This window comes from Tachyglossus aculeatus, unplaced genomic scaffold (assembly GCF_015852505.1).
Source record: "Tachyglossus aculeatus isolate mTacAcu1 unplaced genomic scaffold, mTacAcu1.pri scaffold_1_arrow_ctg1, whole genome shotgun sequence".
In the NCBI taxonomy this organism is placed as follows: domain Eukaryota; kingdom Metazoa; phylum Chordata; class Mammalia; order Monotremata; family Tachyglossidae; genus Tachyglossus; species Tachyglossus aculeatus.
Genome location: NW_024044915.1, coordinates 2,183,043 through 2,192,378, shown reverse-complemented (window position 1 = coordinate 2,192,378; position 9,336 = coordinate 2,183,043). Strand labels below are relative to the sequence as shown.

General features: G+C 46.6%; 1 non-coding gene across 1 annotated transcript; it reads right to left on the bottom strand.

Annotated features, from left to right (window-relative positions):
- Positions 1–8,852: 8,852 nt before the first annotated feature.
- Positions 8,853–8,961, bottom strand: LOC119923580. Its single transcript, XR_005448890.1, has one exon. It is a non-coding gene; the product is annotated as a U6 spliceosomal RNA (small nuclear RNA).
- Between the last annotated feature and the right edge of the window lie 375 nt (positions 8,962–9,336).

The following is a 9,336-nucleotide window of genomic DNA, read 5'->3' as shown; positions in this document are numbered from 1 at the left end:
TTCTGTATGGATTATAAATGGAACTTGGTCCCCCTGGTCCTCTGCAGCACCCAGACTCTGAGCAGGGAGGAGAAAAGCAGGGAGGTTGAGAAGGGGGGGTAGCTGTTAGCCCAGCCCTTGTTGGAGTTCAAACTTGTTGGGAGGTTGTGGGAAGCCTCTGGGTGGGAGGGTCTCAGGATCACCCAAGTGGGTTCGGGGCTGTGGGGCTCCACTCTCACTGTCATTGTCCCCTGTCATGAGAATTCTCAGGCTCCCACGGTCACAGTGCAGCAGAAGCTGTGGACCCGGATTCAGAAAACGTGCCCAGCGAGTTGGTGGGGGGGGGGGGGGCGGCATCTGCTGCTATTTTTGTGTCCCGGTGCCTAGAGGGGGAGGAGATTTCCAACCAGGCCAGGGTAGGTGTGTGCAGAGACTCAGCTCTTTGCATGACCACAGTCCTGCCCCCTAAACCGGGTTTCACTGCCCTACAGCCTGTGGACATGAGCCAGATGGTGAGAGACCTAAAGGCGTGGGGAGACAGAGACAAGCAGCAATAAAAAGCCTGGAGGCAAAGAGATAGCTATGCCTGATGACAGACACGGATGTCCAGGAGTCTTTCCTCAGCAGTTCCCTGCCAATGGACTGGGTGTGACTGCAGGGTGAGAGCAAGGGATGGAAAACACAAACTAGGCACTGGGCGAGGGGTTGGGGGGATAGGGGTAGGGAGAGAGTGTTCAGACCAGACAGGTTGGGTTTGATGTAGAGGCAAAAATCCCAACCTGGGGCTGTGGACCCTGACCTAGGGGAAGGAAATATGTGCTATAGGGGGCAGTAAGACTCTGTTCCTTCTTCTTTTTCTCCTGCTGTATGTACTTGATAGTCACCCTGCCCTCACCCCCAGGGCACTTATGTGCCTATCCATTATTTATCAATTTATATATATTACAGTCTGTGTTCCCTCTTTTACTGTGAACTTCTTCTGGGCAAGTAACATGTCTACCCACGCTGTTGCATTGTATTCCTGCAAGCACTTAGTACAGCATTCTGCACACATTGAGCACTCAATGAATACTATGGATTGATTGAGTGCGTGAATGATTCTTTCCCTTTCAGTTGCAGCGTAGCATGTGAAGCTGTCCTGACGATCAGTATTCAAACATGGAGAGAGATGGCTGCCTCCACAGAGTGGTGACTTTCCTGTCCCAACAAGGAACCTTTGGGGCTGAGTCTGGTCTACAGAGCTCACCTCCTCCAGGAGGCCTTCCCAGACTGAGCCCCTTCTTCCTCTCCACCCTCATCCCCCTCTCCATCCCCCCCACTCTTACCTCCTTTCCTTTCCCTACAGCACCTGTATATATGCTATATATGTCTTAGTACATATTTGTTATCTCTATTTATTTATTATTTATTTTACTTGTACATATCTATCTATTTATTTTATTTTGTTAGTATGTTTGGGTTTTGTTCTCTGTCTCCCCCTTTTAGACTGTGAGCCCACTGTTGGGTAGGGACTGTCTCTATTTGTTGCCAACTTGTACTTCCCCAAGCGCTTAGTACAGTGTTATGCACACAGTAAGAGCTCATAAATACGATTGATTGATTGATTGATTGCATGTCTCTCTCTTTCCCTCTCCTCATAGCCCTGGTTTTTCGGGATCTTCATTAAGCACTGAGATACCCCCCATAGTCCGAGCCAATAACCGCAATCTCAGCTACACCCTTCTCCTCTCCCTCATGCTCTGCTTTCTCCGTGCTCTGACCTTCATCGGCCAACCACACCAGCCACCTGCCTCCTCGACAAATGGTCATTGGGGTTGTGTTCACCATGGCCACCTCCCTCCATCTTGGCAAAAACCTTCACCATGGTTCTGGTCTTCAGGACCCACAAGCTTCGGGGAGCAGGGTCAGGATGAGGGTAGGGACCGTCTCTATATGTTGACCAACTTGTACTTCCCAAGCTCTTAGTACAGTGCTCTGCACACAGTAAAGCACTCAATAAATACGATCTGATTGATTGATTGATTGGGGCCCAGAGTCTCAGACTTCAACAGTTCTGTCCTGTTCCCCTGGTCCAGGTGACCATCTGCAATGATCTGGTTGGGCACCACCCCCCCCCTTCCTGGAGGTGGACACGCACTCTGAGGCCAGATCCATCATTGTTGAGTGTAACAAGGGCTCTGTGATGGCCTTCTACTGCCTTCTGGGCTACCTAGGTGTTTCTGGCCCCTGGTGAGCTTCACTGTGTCTTTCCTTGCCAGGAGGGCTTGCCTGACAGCTTCAATGAGGCCAGGTTCATCACATTCAGCATGCTGGTATTCTGCCAGCGTCTGGGGCTCGTTCCTCCTCGCATACCACAGCACCAAGGGGAAGGCCACAGTAGCCATGGAGACCTTCTCCATCTCGGCCTCTGGTGCCGGGCTTCTCGGCTGCATCTTCGTTCCCAAGTGCTACATGATCCTGCTGTGGCCTGACAGGAAACACTCGGAAGTGTTTGAGGAGAGAAATTACCTCCAGTACATTAGTTGAAGGCTGTTGTTGTTATCCTCCCAATTGTTGTTGTCTCCCCAACATTTTTCTGAACCCTGATTTTATTGCAATGGCAGGACAAAAGGAGAGGGAAATCCTGTCAGGTACATCCAGCAGGGCTTTGGTGGCCAACCTGAATCAGAGGCCAGGACTGGATGCTCCGTGGATCACTGGGGTGTTTGTCCCCTGGCCTTCTGGGCTCTTCCATCCCTGAGGCTGGATTCGTACAGAGAAGGCTGACATCACCTGCCCTGGTTGTCCTGGAGACCACTCCAGATTGGAATCAAATAATCCTAGTGCAGAGCAGTGGCTGCTCTGGAGACACCAGTCAAGGGTCTTGGACAAATTTTCCTTGCAGGACAGGTTCTTGTGGGAATGGTGGAGAAATTCACAGAAGCTCTGGGATGTCAGATTTTTGGAGTGGTCAGGTGGGTTTGGGGTTCGAGGGGAAGGTTATTCCCTAACTCCCATTCTCCTGGAAATGTTATCCAACCCTTGGCTTCCCTGATTCTGTCCCTCTCTTGGTTTTCCTCTTATCAATCAATCAATCGCCATTTATTGAGCACTTACTGTGTGCAGAGCACCTGTACTAAGCGCTTGGAAAGTACAAGTTGGCCCAACATATAGAGACAGTCCCTACCCAACAGTGGGACTCACAGTCTTAGCTCTCTAGCTGTGTTCAGTACTCAGGACTGCCTTCAAACTCGCGCATTACCTCCCCTCTACATCCTACCCCCTAACTGTGGGGGTTGTTCAAGGTTCGTTCTGGGTCCCCCTTCTATTCTCCAACTATACCCACTCCCTTGGAGAACGCACTCTTTCATTCATTCATTCATTCAATTCAATCAGTCGTACTTATATTGAGCACTTACTGTGTGCAGAGCACTGTACTAAGCGCTTGGAAAGTGCCAAGTTTGCAACGTATAGAAGACTGGTCCCTACCCACTAGCGGGCTCATAGTCTAGAAAGGGGGAGACAGACAACAAAACAAAACATATAAACCATAATAAAATAAATAGATATACCATATGTACAAGTATAATAAATAAATAAATAGAGTAATAAATTTGGTACAATACATGTATACATATATACAGGTGCTGTGGGGAGGGGAAGGAGGTAGGGCGGGGGAATGAGGAGGTGGAGTAGGAGGAGAGGAAGGAGGGGGCTCAGTCTGGGAATGAGGGGGCTCAGTCTCATTCGTATGGCTTCAACTACCACCTCTATGAGGTTGGTACCCAAAGCTACATCTCAGCCATGATCACTCTCTCCCTCTCTGCAGTCATATTTCCTTTTGCCTTCAAGACATCTCTAGCTGGATGTCCACCATCACCTCAAGCTTAAAATGTCCAAAACAGAAGTCCTTATCTTCCCACCCCAAATTCTGTCCTTCCCCTGACTATTCTTATCACTGTAGATGGCACCACCATCCTTCTGTCTCACAAGCCCATTACCTTGGCATTTCCTTGACTCTTCGTTTTTCTTCATCCCTCAGATTCAATCCATCACTAAATCCTGTTGTTCCCACCTTCCACAACATTGCTAAAATCCATCCTTTCTTCTCCATCCAAATTGTTACCACAGTAATTAAATCAATTCAATACCTACTCCTGCCTGGATTACAGCAACAGCTTCCTTGCTGACCTCCGAGTCTCTTGTCTCGCTCTTCTCCAGTCATACTTACTCTGCTGGCCAGATCATTTTTCTACCAAAACGTTCTGGCAGTGTCACCCACCTCCTCAAAAACCTCCAGTGGTTGCCGAAACACCTCCACATCAAACAAAAACTCTTCACTATTTTCTTTAAAGCAATTCCACCACCTTGCACCCTCAATCACCTCACCTCGTTACCCTCTCTACAATCCAGCCCACACACTTCAACATGCCCCCTAATACTAACCTCCTCACCGCTGTCTCAGATCTCACTATCTTACCTACCAACCCTCACCCACAACCTGCCTGTGGCACTGAGCACCGTACCACCTCAAACCCGAGGGGACAATACTCTCCCCTCCTCAAAGCCCTTATGAGGGCATATCTCCTCCAAGAGGCCTTTCCCCTGACTAATCCCTCCATCCATCTTACTCCCACTCCCTTCTGCTTATTACCCTAACTTCCCTCCCTTTGTTCTTCCCCCTCCCGGCCTCAGAGCAATTAAATACAGATCTGTAATTTATGTATTTATGTAAATGTCTTTCTACCCTTCTAGACTTGAAGCTTTTTGTGGGCAGGGAATGTGTCTGTTTATTGTTGAACTGTACTCTCCCAAGTGCTTCGTACAGTGTTCTGCACACAGGAAGCATTCAATAAATATGACTGAATGAATGAATGACCCTTGGGGGAAATGCTGTTTTTTGTGTGTGGTATTTGTTAAGCACTTACTGTAAGCCATGCATTGTACTAGGTGGTAGGGTACAAAGATAATAATCAGTTTGGGTACAGTGGCTGTCTCACCTGGGGCTTGGCATCTGGTGCTGGGCTTCTCAGCTGCATCTTCATCCCCAAATGCTACGTGATCCTGCTGCGGCCTGACAGGAACACCCGGGCGTGGTTGAAGAGGAAATGATCTCAGGTACATTAGTTCAAGGCTGTTGTTTTCACCCATCGTTTTTCTCAATCCAGATTTTATGGCAATGGCGGGACAAAAGGAGAGGGAAATCCTGTCAGGGACATTCAGTGTAGAGTGTAGGACTTGTAGTGACTTACTGTGTGACCTTGGGCAAGTCATTAACTTCTCTGTGCCTCATTTACCTCATCTGTAAAATGGGGTTAAGACTGTGATCCCCACGTGGGAAAACATAGTAATAAAAATAATGATGGCATTTGTTAAGTGCTTACTATGTGCAAAGTACTGTACTAAGCGCTGGTGGGGGGGATACTAGTTGATCAGGTTGTCCCACGTGGAGCTCACAGTCTTAATCCCCTTTTCACAGATGAGGTAACTGAGTCCCAGAGAAGTGAAGTGACTTGCCTAAAGTCACACAGCTGACAAGTTGTGAAGCCGGGATTAGAACCCTTGACCTCTGGCTCCCAAACCTGTGGTTTCTCCACAGATCCACGCTGCTTCTCAGTCACATGATTATCTTGTATTCTTCCCAGTGCTTAGAACAGTGCTTGGCACATAGTAAGAGCTTAACAAATACCATTATTATTATTATTATCATTATTATTCTTTTCCATCAACACTGTCCTCATCTTGGGAAGCACTGACAGTCTCCCATCTGAATACTTCAGCCTTTCCCCGACTACTCCAATAGCCTCAGGGTGGTTGGTTCTGTTCCATCGGTTCCTGGGATAATATCTAAAGCCATCACAAGGAACTGGGGGCCATCGTGGGCCACCCCGCAAACACTCTGTGGGTGGTGTCAGTCACTACTTCCCTTAGGGGATCCCGAGTTACTATTAAGTCTTCCTAGGAAGACCAGACTCTCTATATAGGGATCTCCAGTCATTCACTCATTCATTCATTCAATCGTATTTATTGAGCGCTTACTGTGTGCAGAGCACTGTACTAAGCGCTTGGAAAGTACAAGTCGGCAACATCTAGGGATGGTCCTTACCGCAACAGGCTCACAGCCTTGAAGGGGGACACAGACAACAAAATAAAACAAGTAGGCAGATGTCAAAACCTTCAGAATAAATAGAATTATAGCTATATGCACATCATTAATAAAATAAATAGATAAGTAAATATGTACAAGTAAAAAATAGAGTAATAAATATGTACAAATATATACAGGTGCTGTGGGGAAGGGAAGATACTGTGCATGTATATACTATATGGGGAGGGGAAGGGGGTAGGGAAAAGGGAGGGGGGCGATGGGGAGGGGAGGAGGAGAGGAAAAAGGGGGCTCAGTCTGGGAAGGTCTCCTAGAGGAGGTTCTGGGTGAACCTGAGTCACGGCTCTGACCATGGACCCCCATAGGGTTTCTATGGTTCCCATTGGCAAGGCAAAGAAAAGGAGGCTGATGGCGACCTCCGTTCTCTTTCCCTGGCTGAATTTTGGTCACCTTCTGCTCGCCGTCTAGGGCTTTCTGATCTCTGTATTTCCTGAAGCTATTCACTATCCCAGCGAATGACAGTCCACACATTTTCCTTCATGAACTCCCTACACTTTTGTGAGAGGGGCTCCATTTCCATTAGTGAGAGGACACAATATAGTGACAAATGAGGGTAGGACAGAACTGGAGGATAAAGTCCAAAGTATGAGAGGAATCTCCCAAAGAGAGAGCAAGAAGAGAGATGGTGAGGAGATCTCCTGCCTTCTTTAAAACCCAACTCTCCCGTGCATCCGACCCTATCCCTTCACACCTTCTCAAAACACTTTCCTGTCCTTTCTTCCCTCCCTTACTGCCATCTTCAACTGTTCTCTCTCCAATAACTTCTTTCTCCCTGCTTTCAAAGATGTCCATGACTCCCTTATGTTAAAAAAAACACCTTCCCTGGACCAAGACCAAGATTAAGTGGAAAAGGAATGTAGGTCGCTTTCAGCTCCTCCCAGTTATCACCCAACTCCCTTACCATTCCACTACAAAATTCATGAGTGCATTGTCTACACCCATTGTCTCAAGTTCCTAGCCTTCAACTGTCTTCTTGATCCCCCTCCATTCTGGCTTCTGTCCCCTCCACTCCACAGAAACCACCCCCTCAAAGGTCACCAATATTCTCCTTCTTTGCCAAATCGAATTGCCTCTACTGTCCTAATCCACCTCTCAGGTTCCATCGACGCTGTCGACTATCCCTTCTCCTGAAACATTATACAACTTTGGCTTCACTGACGCTGTCCTCCCCTGGTTCCTCCTATCTCTCTAGCTACTCATTCTCGGCTCTTTCACGGGCTCCTCCTCTGCCTCCTTCCCCTCTAACTGTGGGGGTCCTCAGGGTTCAGTTCTGTGTCCCTCTATTCTCCATCTACACCCACTACCTTGAAGAATTCATTCTTTCACATGGCTCCATCTACCCAGCAGCATGGCATAGCATGTTCACTAGCATTATGTAGTGGATAGAGAAAGGACCTAGGAGTCAGAAGGTCAAGGGCTCCGCCTCTTGTCGGCTATATGACATTGGGCAAGTCACTTTCCTTCTCTGTGACTTAGTTATCTCATCTGTAAATATGAATTGAGATTGTGAGCCTTTTGTAACAGGAACTTTGTCCAAGCCAACTTGCTTGTATCCACCCCAGCGCTTACTACAATGACTGGCACATAGTAAGCACTTAACAAATATTATTATTATTACCAATTTTATGCAGATGATTTCCAAATGCAAATCTCCAGCCTTGATCCCTCCCCCTCTCTGTAGTTTTGTATTTCCTCCTCCTTTCAAGACATCTCTATTTGGATGCCCTACCATCATCTTAAACTTAACCTGTCCAAAACAGAACTCCTTATCCTCCCACCGAACCTAGTCCTCCCCAATTGTCCTATCACTGTAGTCAGCACCATCATCCTTCTACCTCACAAGCCCATAACCTTGTTGTTATCCTTGATTGATCTCACTCTCATGTAACCCACACATTCAACATCATCACTAAATCCTGTCGTTTCAACCTTCACGACATAGCTAAAATCTGTCATTTCTCAATCCAAACAGCTACGATGTTAATAAAAGCATTTATCTTATCCCTCCTTGATAACTGTATCAGACTCCTAACTGACCTCTCTTCCTCCTGTCTCTCCCCACTCTGGTCCATACTTCAATTTGCTTCCCAGATCATTTTCCGTTAAAATGTTCAGTCCATATTTCCCATTCTTCAAGAGCCTCCAGTGTTTGTCCCTCCTCTCTGCATCAAACAGAAGCTCCTTTATCTTGGGCTTTAATGTGCTCAGTCACTTTTTCCCCCTCTTACCTGCTTTTCCTACAACCCTGCCTGCACACTTCACTCCATTAATGCCAATTTACTTATTCTACCTTGATCTCATGTACCCTCTTGTACACATTTTCTGTCCTGAAATGCCCTCCCTCTTCATATCCGACAATTTCTCTCTCCTTCAAGGCCCTGTTGAAGACACATCTCCTCCAAGAGTCCCTCCTGTCTAAGTTCTTTTTCCTTTTACTCTACTCTCTATGCATCGCCCTGACTTGCTCCCTTCATTCATCCTCCTACCCAGCCAAAAGGTACTTATGTACAGATCTGCAACTTATTTATTTATATTAATGTCCATCTCCCCTCTAGACTGTAAACTCATTGTGGGCAGGGAGTGTCTGTTATATTGATATATTTAATTCTCCCAAGTGCTTAATGCGGTGTTCTGCACATAGTAAGCACTCAGTAATACAAATAATTGATATGCACATAGTTTTCTCAATAAATCCATTGATTGAAAGCATCTAGGAGAAATACAGAAGATAAATAGGGGACTCTTCACAAATTTTTCTAGGATCCTTGCACAGAAGCCATAGCTAATATTCTCTAGATCTCTTCTAATTTTACTATACATGCTGCCAAAATGAGCAATAGTTTAATAATAATAAATAATAATATTTATTAAGCACTTACTATGTGCAAAGCACTGTTCTAAGAGCTGGGGAGGTTAACAAGGTGATCAGGTTGTCCCACGGCGGGCTCACAGTCTTCATCCCCATTTTACAGATGAGGTAACTGAGGTCAGAGAAGTGAAGTGATTTGCCCAAAGTAACACAGCTGATAAGTGGGGAGCCGGGATTTGAACCCATGACCTCTGACTCAAAGCCCGGGCATTTTCCACTGAGCCATGCTGCTTCTCCATGCTCGCATGCAGTTTTTAAAGTTCACCTTATTTACACCTATTCAGATGACAGTTTTTCTTTTCAATATGTTATGTTTGAGGTGATGAGCAGACATCCAAGTAGC